We start from the raw sequence: 26,496 nt of genomic DNA, 5'->3' as shown, positions 1-26,496 counted from the left end.
CAATGGGGTTAAATGTGTTATGCATTCTGTAATAGTTTTCTGCTCGCCATGGCCCAATTCGCATAGGTCCTGTAAAACTGCTGAGCAGCCCAAGGAAGAAAAACCTTCCAGAACCCCCTCGAACAGGTCCAGTGACACGTATGGGCTGGTGTATCAGCAGAGCATACATATACGTATTGTTACAGGATCTATATTAATATGTATTTGACTGTTAAATAAATTCACATTAGTAAGTTACTTCTACTGTTCAGTTCCAGTGAAGGCCAGATTTCTGATAGGGAAGGCTACAAATTGAATAGCATGGAATAGGGAAAAACTGCTTGACTTGGAAATGCAGCAAATGAAAAAGGAGGGGGGGGGGGGGATATTTTGAAGAGGGGAACTGCTGCTCTGAGAAGGTTATTATGGGACAGTGAGAGCACTTTACATTGATGAGGGGGTGCACACTACATATTGAATAGCAGCAGCTGCTGCACAATGAATGGGTTTTGCAATTGCATATGGGGAGGTGCTGATGTTTGGCGAGTGGCAGCATAAGAATATCAGCCTAAGCAACTGTAAAAAGTAAAATCCAGTCTTGGCTCTAACTTGCATTAGGCAAAATACTGCATGTCATGTGAATGAGTCAATGATAGACCCCCATAATTCAGTGAATGTGTTTCAGGTCTTGCTAATTTAGCAGAATTGTAGCAGTGGCTTTTTCAAATACACCTAAAGGGTTTATGAAGTCTGAATGAGACTGAGACTCCTCCCCACATCCAGTGTGGAAAATACTTCAAGAACAACATAAATCACATCACATCACCCCGTCCTGTTATGTCCTCCTTCATGCGCAGGTTCAGGATGGTATTATTAATTTATTTTTTTTCAGGTTGAACTTGATAAACAAATGTCTTTTTTCAACCAAACTAACTGTGTAACTATATTACAAACACATCCATCACTTTTGGTTTTTTTTTGTAAGTGAATATAGAACAACTCACAATTTGATCTGTTTTACTGCAAAGTAACCAAGTTTGTTTAGAGACCGTTCTTTCATTGCTTCTGCCAATCTTTTTTGCCTAGAACAAAAAGGAAAAGAACATTAAACTACTTAATAAACACTACCTGAACCTTAAACTATCAATAATACATAATAAGTAGGAAGGGATATCGCCTCCACAAGGGGGAGATAGACATTATTACATACTTTTCTACATTAAATTCACTATTTATTGAAGTTGAGCTTTAAATAACAATCGCTCTCAACATTTCTGTTTAAGAAGTCTGTCAGCATCTTTTTCAGCCCTTTACACGCGTACGTACAAAAAGGGCGCCCGGACATCAAAGGGCGCGGGGTGTAAACGTTAATTAACAATTAATCATTAATAGCGTTTATAAAAATAGTGTGCTATATTTCGTTTACAAATGTTTTACAAAATTATAAATCATTAAATAATGTTTATGAAATCGGCAACTGTGAAAACGTTAATCTTCCCTGTTTCAAAAGTGAAACTTATAATTACGTTTATTAAAAAAAATGATAATATATGTTTAATTGTTATAATTATATATTATTGTGAATAACCTTCATTTATGGTTTGTTCTTATAATAAGATCTGAAAATATTCTTTATAACGATGATATAAATATAACTACGTTCGTAATAAGTGTTGTAAAACATTAGTAAGTATTACTAAAATTTTACTAAAACTATACCTAAGCCTACTCTCACACAGAACCCTCCCTGTACCTATCCCTAACCCCTAGACCCCCCTGGTGGTGCCTAAACCTAAGACCCCCCTGGTGGTGCCTAAACCTAAGACCCCCTGGTGGTGCCTAACCCTAAGACCCCCCTGGTGGTGCCTAAACCTAAGACCCCCCTGATGGTGCCTAAACCTAAGACCCCCCTGGTGGTGCCTAAACCTAAGACCCCCCTGGTGGTGCCTAAACCTAAGACCCCCCTGGTGGTGCCTAACCCGGTAACAGTAAAAAAGGGCGCAGGAGGCTAATGGACAAATCGGGTGCCGCCATTCACTCCTATAATAATTATCGTTTAATGGGCGCCGAACAGGAAAAAAGGGCGCCCGAGAATAATAACGTTTTCCAACGGCGCCCGAAGATTTTTAATGTTTTATAACTGCTTGTGATGATTTACGTTTCTTATTTCAATAAAACATTATTTTAAATGTTATCCCTTACTGTTTGTAAAACATTATTATTCACGAAACAAAGCGATCAGTACGTAATGTAAATTGTAATATATTTTATCCCTTACTGTTTTTAAAACATTATTCTACACACAATACAGTGAGCACTAAGGAGGGTCTTAGGTTTAGGCACCAACAGGGTGGTCTTAGGTTTAGGCACCAACAGGGGGGTCTTAGGTTTAGGCACCAACAGGGGGGTCTTAGGATTAGGCACCAACAGGGGGGTCTTAGGTTTAGGCACCAACAGGGGGGTCTTAGGTTTAGGCACCAACAGGGGGGTCTTGGGGTTTAGGCACCAACAGGGGGGTCTTAGGTTTAGGCACCAACAGGGGGGGTCTTAGGTTTAGGCACCAACAGGGGGGTCTTAGGTTTAGGCACCAACAGGGGGGTCTTAGGTTTAGGCACCAACAGGGGGGTCTTAGGTTTAGGCACCAACAGGGGGGTCTTAGGTTTAGGCACCAACAGGGGGGTCTTAGGTTTAGGCACCAACAGGGGGGGTCTTAGGTTTAGGCACCAACAGGGGGGTCTTAGGTTTAGGCACCAAGAGGGGGGTCTTAGGTTTAGGCACTAACAGGGGGGTCTAGGGGTTAGGGGTAGGTACAGGGAGGGTTACTTAGGCACCAACAGGGGGGGGGTCTTAGGTTTAGGCATCAACAGGGGGGTCTAGGGGTTAGGGGTAGGTACAGGGAGGGTTACTTAGTAAAAAAAAAATTAAACGTTATTATACGTTTCACTATTTAAACGGAAGATTAACGTTTTTACAATTGCCGATTTAATGCACATTATTTAATGATGTATAACTTTATAAAACATTAATTTTAAACGAAATACAGTACAATACATTTTTAAACGTTATCCATGCTTATCGTTTAAAACCCCGCGCCCTTTTTTCCCAGCGCCCCTTTTTAACGTACGCGTCTAACCCTAAGACCCCCCTGGTGGTGCCTAACCCTAAGACCCCCCTGGTGGTGCCTAAACCTAAGACCCCCCTTACTGATCGCTTTATTATGTGGATAATAATGTTTTACTAATTGTGGCTGCAAAAAATATATTGCAATTTACGTGACGTACTGATCACTTTATTTTGTGAATAATAATGTTTTACAAACAGTAAGGGATAAAACTTTAAATAATGTTTTAATTAGTTAAATAAGATAAATATGTTTAGTATTTTTATAAACGTTATTCGGCACGGGTGCATTTTATAAACGTAAATCACCACAAGCACAGTTATAAATCATTAAAAATCTCCGGGCGCCGTTTGTAAACGTTATTTATCTCCGGCGCCCTTTTTTCTTGCTAGGCGCCCATTAAACGTTATTTATTATGAGAGTGAATGGCGGCGCCCTTTTTGTCCACTAGCTGCCTGCGCCCTTTTTTCCCGCTTCCCCTTTATACTGCCTGACATCCAACACGTCACCCCAATTCAATTACATTTTCTTCTGAGATTTTTCCCAGGAGATAATTTTTCATCTTACCTAAACAATACATTTTCAGCACGTAACATTTAATTAGAGTACTAAAAATAAGGTAGAAATGTAATATCAAACTTATTCTGAATGTTTCCCTGCTTGCTTAAAGCGAGATTGTCAGCTGTAAAATCAAATTCCCTTTACCCACTGCTCTGTTTATTATGCATCCTGAAACCTGACCCTGCATTGCAAGCACTTCAATCTCATCAGTAAAATAGAAAAAAACCAAGAGCCCAATATGGTGTAGTATGTTAAAGACAATTGGTAAGTGGTTTAGTGAGAGAATTTATACTCACAAACATGGGTTACCATTCAGCAACCACTCAATAGGCAGGTGAGGAGATTAGACCTGTCCTCACTCAGGATTAAGAAGTCGCTCTCTGTAGTAAAGAAACAAGAAAGGGGGTAGCACTTCCCTCCACCAGGAGTGGACACAGAGTATTTGTATGTAGAACAGAGGCGCCAGCAGGATAAAAGTCAATAAAAAAATTAAAAATTGCTTGGAGGAAGTAGTGGGCTTGCCTCCCAAAAGCAGACATGAGATCCTGTCTTCATATAAATCAATACACTAAAATAACATAAAGAACTCACCAGAATTTCGGCAATAGCAGGTGTAGCGCCTAAGTGAAGTGGTGAGGACACTCAACTCCTTATATATACAAGTTATATATAAAGGTTGTGGCCCTTTTAGCAAGAACCTGTATTTATAAGGAGTTGAGTGTCCTCACCACTTGACTGAGGCACTACACCTGCTATTGCCGAAAGTCTGGTGAGTTCTTTATGTTATTTTATTTGCACACTTTACCCTGTATTTTTGGCCCCCTGTTCTCTTCTCAATGCTCTATTACCCAATAGTAGTTCAGTGAGTTGCCAAAATTCGATCTATGCTGTACTCACATGTGTTTGCAAAGCACGCTAGAAATGACAGTGCATTTTGTAGGAGGTAAAAAAAAAAAAAAATTAAGGGCCCTATTCCAATTTGCGTTTGCAAAAGCTTTTTTTTTCTATTATGACATGAGCTGTCAGGAGGTGTAACGCGATCACACTAATTATTGTGCAGACTGACTATTGAATTTTGTGTTAAAATCGAAACGTGCTAACGGAAACATGATTTACATGTAAATCACAATGCAGTAGCGATCAGGAAAACGCAGGTGATCTGCTTTTTTAAGCGCATCGCGGATAGTAGAAAGGGAGGAAATTACACCAGGACCAATCCAGTCAGAGGGAATAAAAGTGGAAAGTGCCAGGAACAGTTTTCTTTTTTTACTATGTAAAATTCACTGAGATCAAAAATGTGGACAGTATAATACATCTGTACAATAATTATCCAGACAGCGCTCAGAAGATAATTAAAATTTAATTTATTCACTATAAAAATTGTAACAATATGAAAATGTAGGTAGAATGGCTCAAACATATATCATAATATTGTGCACTGCAGTGCAATTAGCAGAGTATAGAGCATAATAACACAATCACTCATACATCACACACCAATTACATCAACCTTCCTACTGCAGTAGGTTAAAAATATAAAAATTATAATTATTACAAATTAAAAAAGGAAGTTGGAATAAGGGTGGGCACAAGATTCAAAAATCGTGTTGATGTGCTGCGTAGACTGCAAAAAAATGGTGCTACAGGTTCCACTTTAGAAAATGAATGCTAATTTATCCAGCAAAAATGCAAATCCTGCTGTCATCTAATGGAAAGCAAATAAATGTGCTACAAGTTCCACTTTGGAAGATAAATGCTACAGTAATTTATCCAGCAAAAATGCAAATCCTGCTATCACCTAATGGACTGAATTTATTCACTAAATTATGCACTTGAAAGATGATGCGACCAAAAAAGTGGCAAGATTAAGTAACTTGCAGGTGAAACTACTGTCCGTAATAACAATTGTACAATACTCACTGTCCTTCAAGAGGATATTGTGGCGATTGCTGGAGCCGCTCAATCCTGCTAGCTGCGGCCAGCAGCTATGCAGGAGAGACTTACTGCTTGATGTTCACAGCAGCGTTGGGCAAACCTGCCCGGCTCCAGTAAGGTGGTAAGGGAGGCTAAGCCATAAGCTGAGCCGCGGCGATATCTTCCGTCTTCCGTATAGCGGCAAGCGCTGCAGGTACATGCCTCCTTCTCCGTTGGTGTGTGATGTCACTCTGGGTTAGCCAATCGTAATACGGAAGACGGAAGATATCGCCACGGCTCAGCTTGTGGATTATCTCAGGATAAGCATCTAGACGACCATTAGATGAAGATGGATGACTCAGAAAACAGGAGGCCTACCTGAGGCAACAGGCCCAGAGGACTTAATACCATCCCTGGGAGGTATCTTCCGTAAGTTGATGGGTGTGCCTGATAAATGATGATGGCAATTTAATTGAAATTGACCGCACACATCGAACTTTTGGCCCTAAATCCATGGATCTGCCTGGTCCTTTCTTTCTCCCACTTTTACACCTTTTAATTTTGTTGTTCATATTGCATTGACCAGTACTCTCAGTGAATGGCTGCCAGTGGCAGGTTATAGGGTGGGTTCATTAGCTTTGTTTGAGTTCACATTTATCGACTTGAAGACAGGCCGCTGCCCGAAACAGCATTAGGCCAGTGTCTGTCGCCATGTTTTGAGACACATTTTTCCTGGGCAGTGTGAATCTTGGACTCTATTCCCCCACTGACTTTTTATACAAGTTGGCCAGCAGGCATTTGATGGACTTTGGGTGTCTTTGGTGCCTATCTACTGCAAGTTGCAGGTCCTTGTTGAACACAACGTTTATTTATGGCAACTTTTTTGTATTAAAAGAGCTTGGAAGTTTTGCAATATACTACTGAGTGTGCTGATCCTTTTGCTATACAAATTGTCGATTGCCACCTGGTGCTCTGGTGGCTGGATCGTTGCACCTTACATACAACTAGGGGAGTGCGGCCTGATACCACTACTTTACTGTATTCAGCCAAATGATGAACATAATGTGTTGTGCACTTTTATTTTTGTTTTTCTATTAACAGATGGAACTGAACTGTCAAAATAACTTGCATTATATTCCTTGCATTCTGGCATTTTGCTATGTGTTACAGAGCGAGCGGGTTACAGCGTCGCAGCATCAGGGCAGACGATGGTAGAGGCGAGTACACGGTGAACGTGGAAGTAAAAATCTACACCCTGGCAGGGATAAGCAGACATAAACATAACGTAGATTTCAATTAGCCCGGTCCGGAAGGGGTTAAAGAAGAACTTTATGCCACGCCTTCTTTATGTCCTCCAGACCATTCCAATCTTTGTTCCAGAGGCATTTCGGAGAAGAGTCTGGAAACTCATGTCTGCTTATGTTTGGGAGTCTTGTAAACCCAGAATTGCTTTATCGACACTGCAGAGGGTGAAGACTGAAGGGGGCCTGGCATTACTGCATCCAAAGACCTATGACAGTGCGGTTCATCTTAATCGAATCATAGAATTGACTTATGATCTACGGAAGACGCAGTGGGTGGGTTTGGAAAGAGATATTTGGGGGTATGCACCAGGAGCAGGGATTTGGGTATGGCCAGATAGACTTGCAGTGCATATCTCGGGGACCTTTTTTGCCTCACTAGAGAGACATTCACAGTTTGCAACAAGAGGATAGCACAACATTGAATAGCTACCTATGCAGGCCCTGACATGCTGATTTGGGATTACCCCCTTTTTCCACTGGGCATGCAGGCCTCCTATGCTTTGAAAAAAGCTACCTCCCTACTCTAAAATATAAACCTGTATGGAAGGAGGGTGGGCCTGTTCCACTATGCACTTTAGTGTTTAAGACACCTCTCACTCCAGGCCTTCAGAAATTTGATCAGACCTGGATGGGAAGTTTTTGCTTGCTCAAGAGAAGGTAAATTCTTACTGACGTAAAATTCAGGGGCTGCTCTCCTCTTTTCGGAAGCTGTGGCTTCTTCATGTTTATGGTTCTTGGTGGGGTGTTGGACTCAGTAGGGGATAGAAAAGGTGGGAGATGGTCTTTCACAGGCATAAATTTCAAGGAACTCAGGTGTTTTTGCTATCCAGCTCTTTAGCAGAAGTACAAAAAGCAGGCAATCCTAAGGACCAAAAACACAAAGGTCAGCCAAGGAACCTTGCAGCAGTTGATAGACACATCTTTCCAATTTCCTTTTTGTAATCATAAAATGTCCAGTGGGACCACAGACGCACAGATGTACACTGGGGGATACTGCAACATACTAACAAGGTTCAGACAACAGATGGCATTGACTGTAAGTATAATAAGGGCACCACATGGGGCTGTGTTTCATATAACTACATTTATTGTGACTTCAGGGTCCGTTTAAGAGAATGCCAGGAACTTATAGCAGCATAAGTCATTTATCTTTCGTCATCCTGACTCTTATGAAACCAGTACTGTATATGCTTTATGGTGCTAAATCCAGTACAGTTTCTTATATAACAACTAAATTTCACAGCGTATAGAATATCCTATTAATACAGAGGTCATAGTCTTTAAGAGATAATTGATTAAGTTATTGTACAAAGTGCTATTTTAAATTCTAGTAAGCTATTTCCCCAGAGCATTCCAACACATAATATCATTTGCACAAGAGTTAAATTCTGCCATAGTGTCACTACTTACATAGCTATATATTTTTTTCTCATCACGTGTTGAATTGTCATGACAGTCCAATTATGAATACTTGTTTGTTGAAAAATCGAATCAGCAACAGACTTTCACAGCCCATTTTCTTCTGAAATCTGACACACTCTAGAGCCATGTAACATCTGAAAATTGTTTGTATGTGCCAAGTACGGAATGAAATAAAATGTATTAAAAGTTCATTTAAACCGATCAAGTTCTTTAAAACAATATATGTCTTCAGTGCTGTACTAGTTAAATGGCCCTGTGAGTCCACGTCTTGGGTAATTGGTTAAGTAATAACTATAGGGTCTTGTATAGTTTGAGAAACAGGATGTGCATTTTATTTTTGAATCTGGAAACATGAATCAGAAGTTCCATAATATAAACTTGTTCTTGGCATCGCTGTGCAAATGAAAGCCATTCCAAAGCAATTCCCAGCCTTGTTACGCCATTCTGACATTGAGCAAAGCATAATAACAGGGCTGATTGAAATGGTTCAAACATTTTTTACTAAAAGAAGGCCCTGTTATCCATTGTAAGAGGCCAAACCACATGCATGCTCATAGAATGGTACACACTGTCCTAGGAGGCGCTTGGCTCATAGATTGATGCAGCAGTGTGTATCTCCAACTTTGATTGCCTGATGAAGCGGGCTGTTGACCTGTGAAACGCATTGCATACCTGGAGAGCTTATAATAAATGTTACTGTTACTTTATAACGGCTTATTGGCTGGTCATTGTATACCTGAGGGTGGTGTACACCTACCCCCCTCCTTTTAAGCAGTTTTTAACTATTTGATTCTATTTGGCGCCTCTGTTACTGCCATTTATCTATTGGTATGGATGGACTCCATCAGCCACACTAATAAGTCCACTATTGACAGAACATGGTCCTTTTTAAAATAGGTCTATAATTGAAGGTATCTGATTAAAGAGGAACTGCAGTTAAAATAACGCAATAAATAAAATTGCTTATTTTTTACAATAATACTTTATAAATGATTCAGTCAGTGTTTGTTCATTGTATTCCTCATAGCTATACAGCCTAGGCTAAGCATCACTGGGAGGGCGGGACTACATACTGTACCAATATTACAGCAATATAGAGACATAGGAAGTGTGTCTGATGCTGAAACCAAGAGAATTCATGTAAAAGTGGGTATTCTGAATAATTTACTACATTCTATTATGTGTCACTACAGTGCCTCTTTAAAACAGACTTACTCCATAAGGCCCCTTTGCTAAATTTCAATGCATGCCTTTCCGCTCATCCAACCCACATTTTGTAGTCTTTTGTGTTGTAAGTAAATAGTTTATCCATGTTTCATTATGTATAACTTATGACTCGACTTAAAAACAAATTCAGCTTACAAACAACCTCCTGGAAGTGTACCTGTTTGTAAGTAGGGAACTGACTGTACTACGTTTCAAACCACGTTCGTATATAGCCTGATCAAGCACCATGCGATAACTGCGAAACAGCTGTTGACCTCTGCACTTTATTGTACCCTGTACCTCAGTCTCCTGGCGATGCTGTGACGGAAAGATATCCTTTTAACTTTTTGGAATAAAGACTTTTTTTTTTTATCTGGATGTGCACTGGCACTTTCTCCTTGTATATTCACACTTTAGTATATAGCTTGGTAACATACTACATGATAAAATGGCAGAGCTGCTGCTTCCTCCACTTGCATCTGTGTCTGTTGCGTGCACGCACAGCAGGTAAATAGTTTACTTATCTTCGAAATGTGCGGTACTGTATGGCTGCGTGGGGTGGCTTTGTGGGGTGCGTGGACCTTTGTATGCAGAAATTCAAAATTTGCAATGAGGTCCACATTCCTTGTCCTGTAATAAAGATTGTTCCTGCAAACCTTTCTGCACAACTGTTTTCGTGCTCATTAATGTAGTGGGCTTAAAAAGGAACACCAGTGAAAATAATGTAATAAAAAAAAGTGCTTCATTTTTGCAATAATTATGTATAAATGATTTAGTCAGTGTTTGCCCATTGTAAAATCTTTCCTCTCCCTGATTTACATTCTGACATTTATCACATCAGGGTGACATTTTTACTGCTGGCAGGTGATGTCATTGGAGGGAGATACTGCTTGCTTTTTTGGCAGTTGGAAACAAGCTGTAAACAACTGTTATTTCCCCCAATGCAACAAGGCTCCCACAGTGTGATCTCAGAACCATGGTCCTGACATCACACTGTGGGAGGGGTTTTACTAGAATATCAGCCATACAAAGCCACCTGATGATGTGTTTGTGAAAAGGAAAAGATTTCTCATGGGAAAGGGGGTATCAGCTACTGATTGGGATGAAGTTCAATTTATGGTTTCAGTTTCTCTTTAATATCTAGTGTTCAATAATTTCCCAGCTCTATAGGCTGTGAATAACCCCAAACCCTGCACAAAAAAACCCTACAATTTTCCAGCCTATGAAAATTGTCATAATCCTTTGTCATTGTCCTGGAACTTCAGCATATATAGCAGGTTTGCAAAATCACACCATTACATATCCCTACTACTGCATTCTTATTGATTTTTACAGCGCCAGCATCGTCCATAGTGCGTACGAAAGATTAAAAGTATCGTACAACATATACAATTATCAATACTGACACATCTACATTATGCATGTTCTGGGGCTGCCTACAAGTAATCACAATGCCTTTAGGATGACAGAGGTCTCAATAGAAGACGGAGGTACTGTAGAGTAGAGATGTCGCGAACATAGAATTTTCTGTTTGCAAATGGCGAATGCAAAAATTTTCAGAACAGGCGAATCTGGCGAATCTCCATAGATTTCAATAGACAGGCGGATTTTATAACCTACAAAGACTGTTTCTGGCCACAAAAGTGATGAAAAAAGTTGTTTCAAGGGGTCTAACACCTGGATTGTGGCATGCCAGAGGGGGATCCATGCCAAAAAGTCTCACCAAACATGACAGTGAAATAATAAAGCACTGGAGTGGTTCTGTGCCTGCAACTTAATGAGGCAACAGCAGTAGTGTGCACACACACAAAAAACACAGGAGAACCATCAATGATGATGTATAGGGGGCAAATCGAACATGCCAAATGTTCACTGTTCACCGCGAATGTGAACAGCCAATGTTCCCAGAATACTGCTCGCCGGCGAACTGTTTGGGCCATCTCTACTGCAGAGTGTCAGCAGACCTATAATTATTTTGTCATAGGGCCCAATCACACCTTGTTATGTCCCGGCACAATAGTTTAGTTGTGTAATGCCACTTAGCAGTAAGTTCAGGTTGCTTGCTGTACATCACAAAGTTATTAAGTAAGCTGTATTCTGGAGAGTGAAATGACTTGCAGCCAAGGCTTGGAATCCAAACTGTTAAATGCAGATAAGTTTAATGAATGCGTGGAGTGTCACAACTTCTTATGTACTGCAGCCACTCTGAATGGAATCCATTCCAGAAACACGTCTGCTTTCTTTCTCCTATTACTAACATAATAAACTGGAGATGAAGGAGATATTCCTGGATGCTGTTTCTGGAGGGATCGAAAAAGTCCAACAATTTTCTCTACTAAACAAAATATAACTGACCTCGTCAAGAGGTACTATTGTGAGTGTTCTTTAATCTCTTGCAGGCTGTCATATGGCTGAAACGCACATGGTCCCATGATTAACAAAGGAAGCCCTTTGTATAAGAAGACAGGCATTCTAAATATGACTTGTGGAGACCACAGGCTGTGGGAGGCTGAATGCTGCCTCTTGTGTAGTAGGCTGCAGTGTGCAGAGCAGGCACCTCAATAATACTCCACTTCATAACCCACAAATAAAGGTTTTGTGTAATAAGTTGTTTAGCTGCCTGAATTTACAATAACTGTAAATCTGAGCCAAATTGAATTAAAGGCGCAGACAGTGCTACACAACAATATTCAGAATTAAAGAGGAGCTGTAATGAAAATGTCATAAATAAAATTGCTTATTTTTTTCACATCATTCATTTAGAAATTATTTAGTCAGTGTTTTGTCCATTGTTTAATCTTCCCTTACCCCCAATTTACATTAACCTGAAGTGGCGGCATCTGCTGTCCTGTCAGGTGCAGCTCTGCAGAATGTTTCTTTACTCTGAGTTCTAAAGCCAGTAGAAAATGTACCTGATCTCCCAGAATGCTCTAGAAGGAGCATTTCATATAGCTAATCAGCCTAGGCTAAACATCACAGGGAGGGTGGGGTTACAAACCAATATATAGCAATGTTCAGCTACAGGAAGTGTCTGTGTTGCTGAAACCAGGAAAATTACCATAAATTACCATAAAAGTTGGTAATAAAGCTAGGTATAATACAATTTTCTGTAAAATTTTCTGTTATGCTGGGCATACACGGTTAGATCCGGCGGCTCGACTAGCCGCCGGATCGACTCCCCGCTCGTCCCCGCGGGCGCTTCCTTATCTTCCGCTCGATTTCCACTATTGTCCACTATTGATACTATGGGTATCGCGCATGGAATTGCTCCGCGCTGTGGTCTACCCGTGTATGCCCAGCATTAGATTTACCTGCCAGATAGATCATTTCCAACATGTTGGAAATTATCTATCTAACCATCTATCTGCCTAGCAATTAGGTATTGTTCTACTCAGCAGCAGATAACCACAAGACAATGCACCAGAGATAATGACCAGTCGCTACAGAAAATAATCTAAAGGGCCCATACACCTAATGATTTTCGCGCCGATATACAGCCGTTTCGATCACAGTGATCGAAACGGCTGTGAAATCGCCGCGCACACTGCTGACAGAACGATGGATTTCGGACTACCGTCGATCCATCGGTGAGGAAGTTTTTTTTCAAGCGCCGGCGGGTCGGGAGTGCGTCGATGGCGGCGTTCGAATGCCCGACGACCGACACAATACAGTGGCAATACATTACCTGTTCCGCCGGCGCGAGTCCCGCTGTCACTGCTGTCACCGCTGCTCCATCTCCGCGCTGGTCTGGTCTTCAGCATGCTTCACTTCTTCCTGCCCGGCAAGAAGTTTAAACAGTAGAGCGCCCTCTACTGTTTAAACTTCCTGCCGGGCAGGAAGAAGTGAAGCATGACGGAGACCAGACCAGAGCGGAGACGGAGCAGCGGTGACAGCGGAACTCGCGCCGGCGGAGCAGGTATAGTATGCGGGGCGGGGAGCGGTGGCAGCACCACCACCACAGATTGTGATCGGTTTCAGGCTGAAAAGTTCACAATCTGTTTGCAGTAAAGGTGGCCATACGATCCCTCTCTGATCAGATTCGATCAGAGAGGGATCTATGGGCTCGATTCACAAAGCGGTGATAACCCAGTTAAAGACTTTAGGTGTGATAACCATTTTATCATGCCTAAACTTATCATGCCTAAACTCAGTTTAGGCATGATAAGTTTAGGCGTGATAAGTTTAGGCATGATAAGTTTAGGCATGATAAGTTTAGATAAGTTTAGATCGCGCACAAAGTCCCGCACGCAAAGCAGCGCAATTAAACTCTATGCAAAGTGCACCAGACTTTGCTAGCGCAAAACTTTTGATCAGCTGTGCACTGCGGTGCTAACCCAGTTGGTGCTTAAACTTATCACGCCTAAAAACTTATCACACCTAAACTTATTACACCTAAACTTATCATGCCTAAACTGAGTTTAGGCGTGATAAATGGCTTTTCACTAGCGTGCTAACTGTTAGCACCGCTTTGTGAATCAGGCCCAATCTGTTGGTCGAATTTGATAGCAAATCGACCAGTGTATGGCCACCTTTACAGAAAATCTAACAGAAAAATCTAATGCTGGGAATACACGTTACGTTTTCCGCGTTCGATGCTGTGCGCGCTCTATTAGCCATTCGATTTTCTGCTCAATTCTCTTATTTTCCACTCGTTTTTCTTATCTTTTTTCCATTTACTTCTATAAGAAATCGAGCGGAAAAAGAATTGAGCGGAACATCGGACATGTCGGAATTTTATCATCGAAGGCATCTATCGGACCGATTCTTCGCAAAAAAACGTAACGTGTATTCCCAGCATAACAGAATATTGTATGGTGAAACCTAACAGAAAATTGTATGGTGTGTACTAGGCATAATTTACTGCATTGAGCAGCAAGCAAACAGGGAGACTGTTGGGTATAGAAGTAGTGCAGGAATAACAGTGCAATAACATTCACTTAATAATAGCTCCTCTGGAGTAGCCGTTTGTCAAGTCTTTCACAAGTTCCTACTTGCTGCTCAATCACAGTATTTCATTCTCAAAAAATAAAAATAAAAAATGGGATCTGCACAATTTTCAATGATAAAAATCTAATTTCTTTCTTATTAGTCAAAAACCAGACAACAGAAAACAACATGTTTTGGTCCTTAATCATAGTTGTAATTCTCAGAAGTTAGTCTTTGCGTAATAAGGGCCATACTCATCTAAAACATTGAATAATTTGAAGATGCGTTCCTGCCTGTGATGATTTTTGAATAAAGTATCACAGCTATACAGCGGGTGCAGACTTTCTCTATTTGTATTCCTTGTACAGCAGCCAATCAGAGCCAGCAGTAGTCCCTCTGTGAGTTTCAATCAGGAGTGTAACTATAGGAAAAACAACATCTGCAGCAATAGTTGGCCCTAGAGCCATTTGGTGGGGGACGCAACTACTTACACTTGCTCTCCGTATCGGAGTTCATCCTCCAGATTAGATGTGTTTGTGCCTACACTTGTTATTAGGGGTGGGGGGGGGGATATGATGGCCACACTTCTTCTGTGACCCCTGGCTGATGAGCCCCTATGCTGTGTGTGCCACGATGTTAAAATAGGGAAAGGGGTGTAAAGACTTGGTGGGCCCATCACAGTTTTTCTAGGTGTCCCATGATTCCTAGTTGTGCACCTGGTTTCAATATTGTACCATTTGTATCACATATGGGGCTCAATTCACTAAAGCGTCATAACTGCTATTACAGCAGTTATCATGCGATCTGCCGAGCGTGGCGCTTTGTATGCGCAAAGCATTACTCCGTGTGATAAACGAAGGTTTGCGCGTGAACACTCACTTGAAACAAGCGAGTGATCGCGTCCAAACCTTCGTTTATCACACGGAGTAATGCTTTGCACACGCAATGCGCCGCATGCGGCAGATCGCATGATAACTGCTGTGATAGCAGTTATCACGCTTTAGTGAATCGAGCCCATGATGTGAATGGTGCAAGTGAAATATGCTGGATGCACTGTTGTAATAAAAATGACTGCACGAAGGGCCTGATGCAAGAAGCAGCTGTAAAAATTGCCATGCGCAGGCGACGCACAGCAATTTTACCAGTTCAAACTACATTGAGAGGTAAGGTGTGCATTGCTACGGTTATTAGCATTACGCTAATAGGGAAATGGGAGCTGCCCCCTTGCTGTTAGCACCGGTATTATTGCCGTGCACTGCCTGTACGTAGTACCACTTCATGCATGAGGCCCTTAGTAACACAAAGTGTGAACTAAGCCATGGTGAACGCTGTAGCTCATACTTTACACTTTTACAAAGTAGAAAAAACTCCAAAAACTCAATGGGAAGCGGCGCTAGTGGGCTTTCTCAGCTGCACTATTCCAAAAGGGGATTCCACAAACCTTTCAATTGAATAAATGTAAAAAAAGGAACATGCGCTTCTAAAATATCAACTACTTTTTAATCAGATAATTGTATGAGTCAACAAATCAATATAATTTAAAAAGGATCCTATACGTATAAAAACAATCCACAATCATCCCACCATCACATTCACACAATCATACACTATGCGTGACCTGCCGCATATAGCCTTCCAGCACCAAGAAAACGTTCCTCCTGAAGAAGGCTAACGTTATTTAGCTGAAACGCGTAGAGGTGAAGATATTGACTCTGTCTTCTATGTGTCAAGATATCTAAGAGCTGTGAGCCGTAGAAGCGCTTAGCGGCTGCACTTCGAAAAAGAGCTCCTATATCTTTAAGGTGACGTCACCGACTACAAAGACACTACAAGCGAAGATCCCGGAAGAGCGAGCGTCACCACTGGGATTGCCAGAAGGAAGTGACGTAGGCCGCCGGGTATCCCCGCAATCTAGACGGAGAGTTGTGGAGTTCTTAGCCACGCAGGACCTGATCATCTAACTTAAGGTACCTTGAGTGGATCAATGATATGAGCAATTTATATATATCTAAGAAGCACATTATAGACCACATTACAACCTTGGGAGGATTAATCCTGGAGTTTCTCTATAACGGTGGAGAGCATATAAAATTTTTCTACCTGCCATTGTGGACACACTGGGACTTTTTTTAAAGGACTCGCAAGTTTTATTCGTTGTAACGCTGCAACTTGAGCTCCCTTTTTTTGCAAAAGTGAACTGCATCCTGGAAACTAAACAACATTTTTCTTGGTGCTGGAAGGCTATATGCGGCAGGTCACGCATAGTGTATGATTGTGTGAATGTGATGGTGGGATGATTGTGGATTGTTTTTATACGTATAGGATCCTTTTTAAATTATATTGATTTGTTGACTCATACAATTATCTGATTAAAAAGTAGTTGATATTTTAGAAGCGCATGTTCCTTTTTTTACATTTTTACTTTTACAAAGTAGATTTTATCAGTGATTGTGTGTTTCACATGTATACTTAGTTCAGAAACTCAGGCCATGGAAATAATAAGCCTTCTGTAGTGGAAATAACTGTTTAGAATGATTCAGGCATGTGCAGTAGGATTAACTAGGTGTTTGGAAAGGCTGGAGGTCCATGTAAACATTTTGCTGGGAATCCAAGATATTTACAGTAAAACTTTTTGCAATAATAACATAAATTATGGAAAACATAAGCCGTGCTTAGTGGTATTGGTGGGTCAGATAAGTTTCCTCATATGGGGTTGCCAGGCTAGGCAGTGTTCTGAAACCAGTATTGACTTTTTCATTCAGAATTAGTTGCAGTGGTGAGAAATATGATTGGTATGCCGAGCACAAAATGGACTGATTATGTGAAATAATGGCAATGCAAATTGCATTACTGTTTTCAGAAATGTTTATCAAACTACTGCATTGTTACAGTATGTCTGTTTCTAAATCATCAGCTTAGCTCATTACGGGCCACTGACAAAAATGGTTCTTGACCGATGTACGGAATTCCGCTGTCTTAAAACGCGCTATTGTGTCCTGTACTTGGGAGACACCGGCTTTAAAACTACACTGCATCAGGCTTAGGCAGCCACAAGTGCGGCATAGTTTTAACTATCAGCAGTCCCGAACTGGTTAAAGACAACTGTACCCAAAGTGGCGGTCCCTAACTGGTTAAAGACAACTCTACCCAAAGTAACCTCTGATGAGGCCTGTAAATACAATGTAATGTATGTCAGCTTACTTTTGTGACTTTTTTATCACACATTTATATTATTATTATTATTATTTATTGCATTTATAAAGCACCAACATATTACGCAGCGCTGTACATTAATTTAGGTTACAGACAATATTTAGGGGGGACATACAGCAAAATGACAATACCTGAATACAAGAAAGACCAGATCATGCAGCACAGTATGAGTACAAGGTAATGCTTAGTCACTGGAGGGGAGCATGGAGATTAGGCAAGTTAGGTTCACTCAGATGCATAGCATAGGTTCACAGTAATGGAGGTGCATGATCAGGTTGGACACAAAAGGAGGAGGACCCTGCCTAAAGGCTTACAATCTAAAGGGAGAGGTAGGGACACGAGAGGTAGGAGACCAGAGTTCAGCTGTGGGTTTAGAGCACTTGTAAGGGGTAGTAGGCCAGAGTGAAAAGGTGAGTTTTGAGGGCTTTCTTGAAGATGTTGAAGGAGGGGGCTGCCCTAATGGGTGGAGGTAGGGAGTTCCATAGTGTTGGAGCAGCTCTTGAGAAGTCCTGGAGGCGTGCATGGGACTGGGTGATGCGGGGGGCGGTTAGGCGAAGTTCATTGGAAGAGTGGAGTGAGCGGCTAGGTGTGTACTTCTGAGTAAGATCAGAAATGTAGGTTGGACAGGTTTTGTGGACAGATTTGTAGGTCAGACACAGTATCTTGAATCTGATTCTGGACTGGATAGGAAGCCAGTGGAGGGATTCAAGGAGGGGATCCGCCATGGTGGAGCGATGGGAGCAGTGGATAATTCTGGCTGCCGCATTCATGATGGACTGCAGTGGGGCTGTTTGGGCCATAGGGAGACCAGACAGCAGAGCATTGCAGTAGTCAAGGCGGGAAATTATGAGGGCATGGATGAGGAGTTTGGTGGTGGCAGACGTCAGGAAAGGGCGAATCTTACAGATGTTACGAAGGTGGAAGTTGCAGGACTTTGTTAGGTTTTGGATGTGGGGAGTGAAGGAGAGTGCGGAGTCCAGGGTGACGCCCAGACAGCAGGCTTGAGAGGTAGAGTGAATGGTAGTGTGGTTAACAGTGACATGCACATCTGGGAGGTTTATGGATGTCCAGGGTGGGAAGATCATAAATTCCGTTTTGTCTAGGTTTAGTTTCAGGAACCTAGCGGACATCCAGGAGGAGATGGGTCATAGGCAGGAGGAGACCTTGTCCATGGTAGTGGTGGATATGTCAGGGGTGTGGAGGTAGATCTGGGTGTCATCTGCATACAGATGATAGTTAAAACCCATGAAGGTTTTATGCCTACAGTTTGGCTTAACATCTTATAATGTACCCCATCCATGTGCCTATGTCCCCTAAGTGCATGCATAGTTTACATGAGAGAGATTACATCACTTTCCCAATGTGCAGCAGGGAGCATGGGCAAACGCAGAGGAGGATTACAGCTGCCCAGAATCCCCCCTCAGACCAGGGCCGGTGCAGTGTCTGGGAACAGGCACAAGTTGAGATGCCAGAATATCTGTAGGTATCCTTCAGCTCACAGCACTGTCCCCTTTCTTTTCCTGCTACACTTGAATTTGGATGGAGCAGCAGTGTGTGTACAGAGCATGTGGCAGCAGTGTGTGTACAGAGCATGTGGCAGCAGTGTGTGTACAGAGCATGTGGCAGCAGTGTGTGTACAGAGCATGGAGCAGCACTGTGTGTACAGAGCATGAAGCAACTCTGGGGAACTTAGAGTCAGGTATGAGCACAGTCCTGTGCCCTGCTGTGTGAATGCTTCACTTTCTCCTTCATTAGCAATTTTGGCTGTCCTCATTATTATCTGTATCCAAACTGCTCCTGATCAATCCTGTTGTCGATCGGGAGCACATTTAGGAAATGATTGTCAGAGCCTGTCAGTCAGACAGGAAATTGCTTTATGTGTACCCACCATGATGTCCTACCATATTATTATACTGTACTATGTGTGACTGAGGTAGATCTTTCAGGAATCCCCCCCCTCCCTTGAAAATTCTGGTTTTGCCCCTAGGGAGGCATATCCAGGGCTGTGGAGTCGGTTTAAAAATCCTCCGACTCCTCAGTTTAGGATTCCACCAACTCCAACACCTCTAATTTGCATATTACAACTTTGTTGACTGAAAGTATATAACATAAAAGGCATCTCATCACTGCTAACGCTTTAAAGGACAACTGAAGCAAAAAGGATATGGAGGCTGCGATATTTACTTCCTTTTAAACAATACCAGCTGCCTGGCTATCCTGCTGATCCTCTGCCTCTAATACTTTTAGCCAGAGACCCTAAACAAATATATGCAGATCAGGTGTTTCTGACATTATTGTCAGATCCGATAAGATAAGCTGCATGCTTGTTTCTGGTGTTATTCAGACACTATTGCAGCCGAATAAGATCAGCAGGGCTGCCAGGTAACTGGTATTATTTGTCTTTTAAAGCTATGTTAAGATGGCGTCTGCTTTGGGAACAAAAAGCTACTGGCCAGGAAGCTGACACTTTACCCTGTCAGTCATCCTGGCCTGTCATTGTCAATGTGAATGCCTTAGAATGTTGTCTGTATAAAGAGATTAATCAAAACCCCATATCAGCCGGGTTCTAGCGCGTAGTCCTGCCACCTTGCAGAAAACGTCCTCTACATTTGCTATATCTGATATTGAAAAGGCGAGGGCCATTTTCTGCAAGGGGGCAGATCTATGCACCAGAACCCAGCACATACAGTACATGGTTCCAGTGAATCTTATTAAACAGACAGTGGCCTCAATTCACTAAGCTTATCTCCTGACTTTAATAACTCTTCTAGAGTTGTTACCATGGTGATAAGGCATGCAGTATTCAGGAAACATTTTACCTCAGGCAAACCTAAAGTTAACTCTTCTGTCTTTAAGTTAACTCTTTAATCCTTAAAATAACTCCAGAGTTAAAGACAGGCTGTTCATTAACTGCGTGTGAAAACAACTACAGAGGAGGTAACTTAACTACAGAGGAGGTAAATTAACTACAGAGGAGGTAAATTAACTACAGAAGAGGTAACGTAAGGAATGAAGAGATTAGATAACTCTCTTACTGTGTGGAGGTAAGTTTTCTCTTGCCTTATTATCTCCAGCATGATCTTAGTGAATTGAGGCCAATGGCCTCAATTCACTAAGATCATGCTGGAGATAATAAGGCAAGAGAAAACTTACCTCCACATAAGATAGAGTTATCTTATCTCTTCATTCCTTACGTTACCTCTTCTGTAGTTAATTTACCTCCTCTGTAGTTAATTTACCTCCTCTGTAGTTAATTTACCTCCTCTGTAGTTATTTTCACATGCAGTTAATAAACAGCCTGTCCTTAACTCTGGAGTTATTTTAAGGATTGAAGAGTTAACTTAAAGACAGAAGAGTTAACTTTAGGTTTGCCTGAGGAAAATGTTTCCTGAATACTACATGCCTTATCACCATGGTAACAACTCTAGAAGAGTTATTAAAGACAGGAGATAAGCTTAGTGAATTGAGGCCATAGTGTTGGAACATTCTAACTTTTAAAAAGAAACTGTGACCAAGGATTGAATTCCTCCCAATCAGTAGCTGATACCCCCTTTCCCATGAGAAATCATTTCCTTTTCACAAACGGATCATCGGGGGCTCTGCATGGCTGATATTGTGGTGAAACCCCTCCCACAGTGTGATGTCAGGACCATGGGGCTGACATCACACTGTGGGAGCCCTGTTGCATTATTTGCATTGTGGGAAATAACAGCTGTTTCTAACTGCCAAAAAAGCCAGCAGCAGCTAATTTCACTGACATCACCTGCCAGCAGTAAAAATGTCACCATATTATAAATGTCAGAATGTAAATCAGGGAGAGGAAAGAATATGAAATGGGCAAACACCGACTAAATCATTTATACATAATTACAGATATTGTAAAAATGAAGCACTTTTGTTCATTACGTTATTTTCACTGGAATTCCTCTTTAAGCATTAGTGTACGTCTGTTTTTTTTATGTACACCAGAGATGCATTTTAGCACCCAATGTGACCCTGCAGTTGTACAGTGTCTAACCAATTTGTAACCACATCTGCCCTATGTTACTCAGTGCAGCAGCACTCAAGGAATGCAATAGCTGACAATTCTCCCAATACTAGGTGCCGTGTACAGCTAGCAAACAAGGTGGGGCAGTACCTTACTGTAACTGTAACTAAGTACACACAAGTCTAACCTATGTAAATCTACACTTAAAGGACAACTGTAGTCAGAGGTATAGGTAGGCTGCCATATTGATTTCCTTTTATACAATACAGTGTACAGCTAGCAAACAAGCTGGAGGACAAAAAGTACCTTGCTGTAATGTGTAACTAAGCACACCTGGTTCTAACCTATGTATAACTGTTTTGCACAGCACACAATACAACCTATAAGTCGCAGTTTTAAGTTGTTAAAACCGACTTAACTATCAACCCTGAAGCATACACTTCTCCCCTGTCTCCATCCCATTTAGATCTGCCTGTTTTGGGATCTGTTCTCATTAGCTGCTGGAGCTTTCTGTGCATCCTGGTAGCAAATGATTCTTCAGCAGACAGCCATTCCATGCTTCCTGACAAAACTGTGGCGCCATTCCACCCCCTACGCTTTTCCAATGAATGTTTGGTGAGAAAGTGACCACATGGCGAATCATGGGGCCTTTCTCGTGGTAACATTTGTTAACCTATTTTGGTTCCTGGACGTAGAATCTACGTCCAGGAACCATGTGCGCTACCGCGCGCCCCCGCGGCCGATCACGCGCGTGCACGCGCACTCCCGGCCGCGGATTCGGTAGCCAGGGAATCAATGTATCGGGCTATGGTGCCCGATCACTGATTCCTCTCCCCCGCTGAAAAAGCGACAGCTTCTCTCGGAAGCTGCGCCTTTTCTGGCCGTTCCCTGCCCGATGCGCCACTCTAAGCGTGTGTTACGCTTAGAGTGACGTCATGTAAACAAACTCATGGCCGCCATCTTGTGGCCAAAAAGTAATACTACAACTGAAAATAAAAATACATCAAAATGAACACACATTTACATTATAAATCTATTGTTTACCCCCCACCCTCCCAAAACTACCCAAATAAAATGTTTACTATAAAAAAAACAAAAACATTACAATAAAAAAACAAACAAACATGTAAATATTTACCTAAGGGTCTAAACTTTTTAAATATCAATGTAAAGATGAAATATTTCTATATTTTTTTTTATTTTAAACTTGTTAATAGTGATAGATGCAAAATTGAAAAAATGCACCTTTATTTCCAAATAAAATATTGTCGCCATACATTGTGATAGGGACATAATTTTAACGGTGTAATAACCAAGACATATGGGCAAATACAATATGTGAGTTTTAATTATGGAGGCATGTATTATTTTAAAACTATAATGGCTGAAAACTGAGAAATAATGAATTTTTCCATTTTTTTCTTATTCTTTCTGTTAAAATGCGTTCACAGTAAAGTGGCTCTTAGCAAAATGTACCCCCCAAAGAAAGCCTAATTGGTGGCGGAAAAAACAAGATATAGATCAGTTCATTGTGATAAGTAGTGATAAAGTTATAGGCTAATGAATGGGAGGTGAACATTTCTCTCGTGAAAACCACGGAACCTGAATGGGTTAAGCAAGAAAGGCCCAAGTCATCATGAGATCAAAGTTTGCATTCTCGCGCGCTCATCCCTAGTCACCACATATCTGAAATCTTTGTTTTATTTTGATTTTCACTGCTTTGGAAGTAGTTTTGTGCCTGACAGGAGGATCCATACTAGAGCTTTTTTTCCATAACCATAAAAGCTAAAGTTGAAAGAAAATGGAACAGTGCATTCCTACAGAGAACCTCATCCCATCCAGCGCAGAGGGAGCATCCTGGCTTTGGACTGCTAAATTATTATTATGAGGGTTGACTGCACCAGATAATTCTATACAAGACATCCAAGAATTAATTCATAAGCTAATGTTTTTCAAATGATATGGATCATGTAAACAATGACGGCCACCACATATGCATTACAGGATGGCTGAAGTAATAAACGAATCCTTTCAGAATAGCTGGCTGAAAGACGTTGCCCAAATAAAACACTGTGGCATAACATGAAGGGAACTGTTAATGAAAGACAGATCAAATGAGTTGATGCAATTCTACAAGCAGGAGTGACCCAGAACAGCAGAAATGAATGTCAGGGATAAGCCAACAGATTACAAAAATTAAAAAAAAGTTTCTTGGCTGAAGTCACAGCTGCTATGAAGATAAAGGTAACTGGTTACTGTGAAGACAACCTTTTAAGACCATTTCAGACAACTTGTGGCTGGATATCCTAAGTCGGGTAATCTTGACTGCCTAATGCAGCCATGCAGAGTGGGCGGCAGTGACCTGTCCAGACGACTGGATCAGCTTTCTTTTCCTCTCCTCCACCTACGGCAGCGCTACACTCCTGACGTGTCTTCTGTCTTTCGATCACATGATATGACATGATCAGGGCTCAGAGGATGGTGTCAGCAATACAGCGCCACCAAGTGGTGGAAGAGGGGTGATGGGAGAGACTTTTCCACCACCGGGTGGCACTGCAATGCTAACACGATCCTCTAAACCCCGATCACATGTAATATCGTGTGATTGGGAAACAGAAGACATGTCAGGAGTGCAGCGCCACAAGTGGAGGAAGAGTAGAAGCCCATCCAGCTGTCTGGACAACCATAACAGCTCCCTGACTCCCACACCGCATAGCCTGCCAGGCTGGGAAACACAATTCCCCGGTGGCAGGAAAAATTTGGCCCTGCAGCGCACATAGAGTTTCACTATCCCTGCATGAGTTGTCTTGTTTTAGACAACTAATGGCAGAGCATCTGAAGCTGGCTAAATTTGTTTTTCTGCCTAATGCAGCTATGCAGAGAGGCACAGGGAACGTTTTTATATTAACCTGTCCAGGTAGCTGGATCAGCTTCTTTTCTTCCTCCACCCATGGCAATGTAATCCTGACATTGTCTTCCAGCTTCCAATCACGATATGACGTGCTCGGGATGCACAAGAAAGTGTCAGCACTAAAGAGCTTTTCCATCACACCTCTTCCACCACCAGGTGGCATTGCAATGCTAACACTATCTTCTGAGCCCCGATCTCATTTAATATCATGTGGAAAACCAGATGACGATTTTGGGGTTGCGGATGGAGGAAAAGAAGAAGCTGAACCAAAGTCAACATTTTCCATCAGTTTTTGCAACATCATTACAACAACACTCTTTCTCAGAGTATTGTATTGAGTTGAGCTTCTTACACTTAGTTTTAGGTTTATAGATTCATTTAGCACATATTGTTTATACACAAACTTTGGGCACAGTTATAAATATGAAATTTAGCAGCTTAGTACATGGATGGACAGATGTCTCAAAACTTGACCAATACTAGGGCAAAAGTGAAGCAGATGCCCAGATCCAGAAATCTGATTACTCTCTGATCAACTGCTTCACTTCAGCTTATAATTTGATCTATCTGCCCTGAGTGACAAAAAGGTCCTGATTAATTTAGCTTTCCCCCAATGTTTTCTCACACAATATTAATAAAATACCTTTTCAGCCACAATATTAATAAAATACCTTTTCAGCCACAAGCAACTAAAACCTACTCATAATAGGTTGTACCAAATGTGTTTAAGTTTGATATTTTTCTTAAAGGGAACCTGAAACAAGTAAAATTATTTAAAATAAACACATGATGTAGCTGCAAATGAATATGACTGTACATACTAACCTCGCCGTCATTTTCTCTTAGAAGCTCACCATTTTCTTCTTACAGTGATCCCTTCCAGTTCTGACAATATTTTGTTAGAACTGAAATATACCAATTGCTGTCAGTTATATATCAGCAGCTGTCAGTTACAACTGAATGTGCAAGGTAATGTCCATGTTTCCCTATGGCTCAAGTGGGCGATATTACAGTTTAACAGTGTGCTGACCAGGAAGTTGTTATGGGGTAATGGCCATTTTTTAAATGGAGGACAGAGAATTCCATTGATCACAGTGGACAAATGGGATGCGGGAGAGGAGAAAGAGGTTAAGTAGTAGACTACACAGGAGGTAAGTATGACCTGTGTATGGTTATTTTGACTTTTTATTTTCAGTACAGGTTCTCTTTAACTATGTATTTCTTAGTACATTTTCACTTGCTAGGTACTGAAAACTTTTTGGCACCTAGCAAGTGAAAAAGTACCAAGAAGTACATAACATATTGGCCCCATTCATATTTCAAATCAATTATGCAACAGATGATTTAGATGTCCATTTCTAGGCTACGACCTGAACCAACCGTGACCCAAAGTGGGAACTTCAGTACTGATAACTGTGCACGAAGGGTCCTCCTTTCATTCACCCTTATAGGATATTTAAGGGGTCGCAATACATAAGTATGTGTAGTGCAACTAAAATTATTATGATTTTTAATGGGAAACCGTGTTTAATGTATGCAAGATTAGATATACACAAACCCCATGCACTAATCGGAGATAGGCTGCTGCTGGCTTGTCAAGTGCTTTGTGCTGTTTGAGCATTGCCAGCTGTGATAATAAATAGGGATGATCAATGAGATGCTGATACTTTCCACTTACATGTTCATTTTATTCAAATTGTTTGCAACTTGGAATTGGGGCAGTCCAAATAATTAGACAGTGCATTTAAGTAGCCCATTTCCAAGCTGCACACAATGTGTATTATATGTCTATGCAAGCAGGACTTAACCCTTTAAATTCAATTTCTGGATCACCCACATTCCCCTCAGCACTTACTTTTGTCTGGTGCGCGGGAGGGGACGAGAACAGGGATATCCAGTGAGTGTGCAGCGGTGGGATTTCAGAGACTAGGGTGAGGAGATGACCATGCGT

At 41.5% G+C, this 26,496-nt stretch overlaps 1 protein-coding gene across 3 annotated transcripts in view; it reads right to left on the bottom strand.

Annotated features, from left to right (window-relative positions):
• Positions 1-26,496, bottom strand: part of IL16 (interleukin 16) — a 118,806-nt gene that overhangs the window by 86,834 nt on the left and 5,476 nt on the right. For all 3 annotated transcript variants that reach the window (XR_011030284.1, XM_068275323.1, XM_068275324.1), the window contains exon 2: positions 984-1,061. The gene's annotated coding sequence lies outside the window, so the exon portion shown is untranslated. The remainder of the gene's footprint in view (positions 1-983; positions 1,062-26,496) is intronic.

Source organism: Hyperolius riggenbachi, chromosome 3, assembly GCF_040937935.1.
Source record: "Hyperolius riggenbachi isolate aHypRig1 chromosome 3, aHypRig1.pri, whole genome shotgun sequence".
Lineage (NCBI taxonomy): Eukaryota > Metazoa > Chordata > Amphibia > Anura > Hyperoliidae > Hyperolius > Hyperolius riggenbachi.
This window is presented reverse-complemented; position numbering and strand designations above follow the sequence as displayed.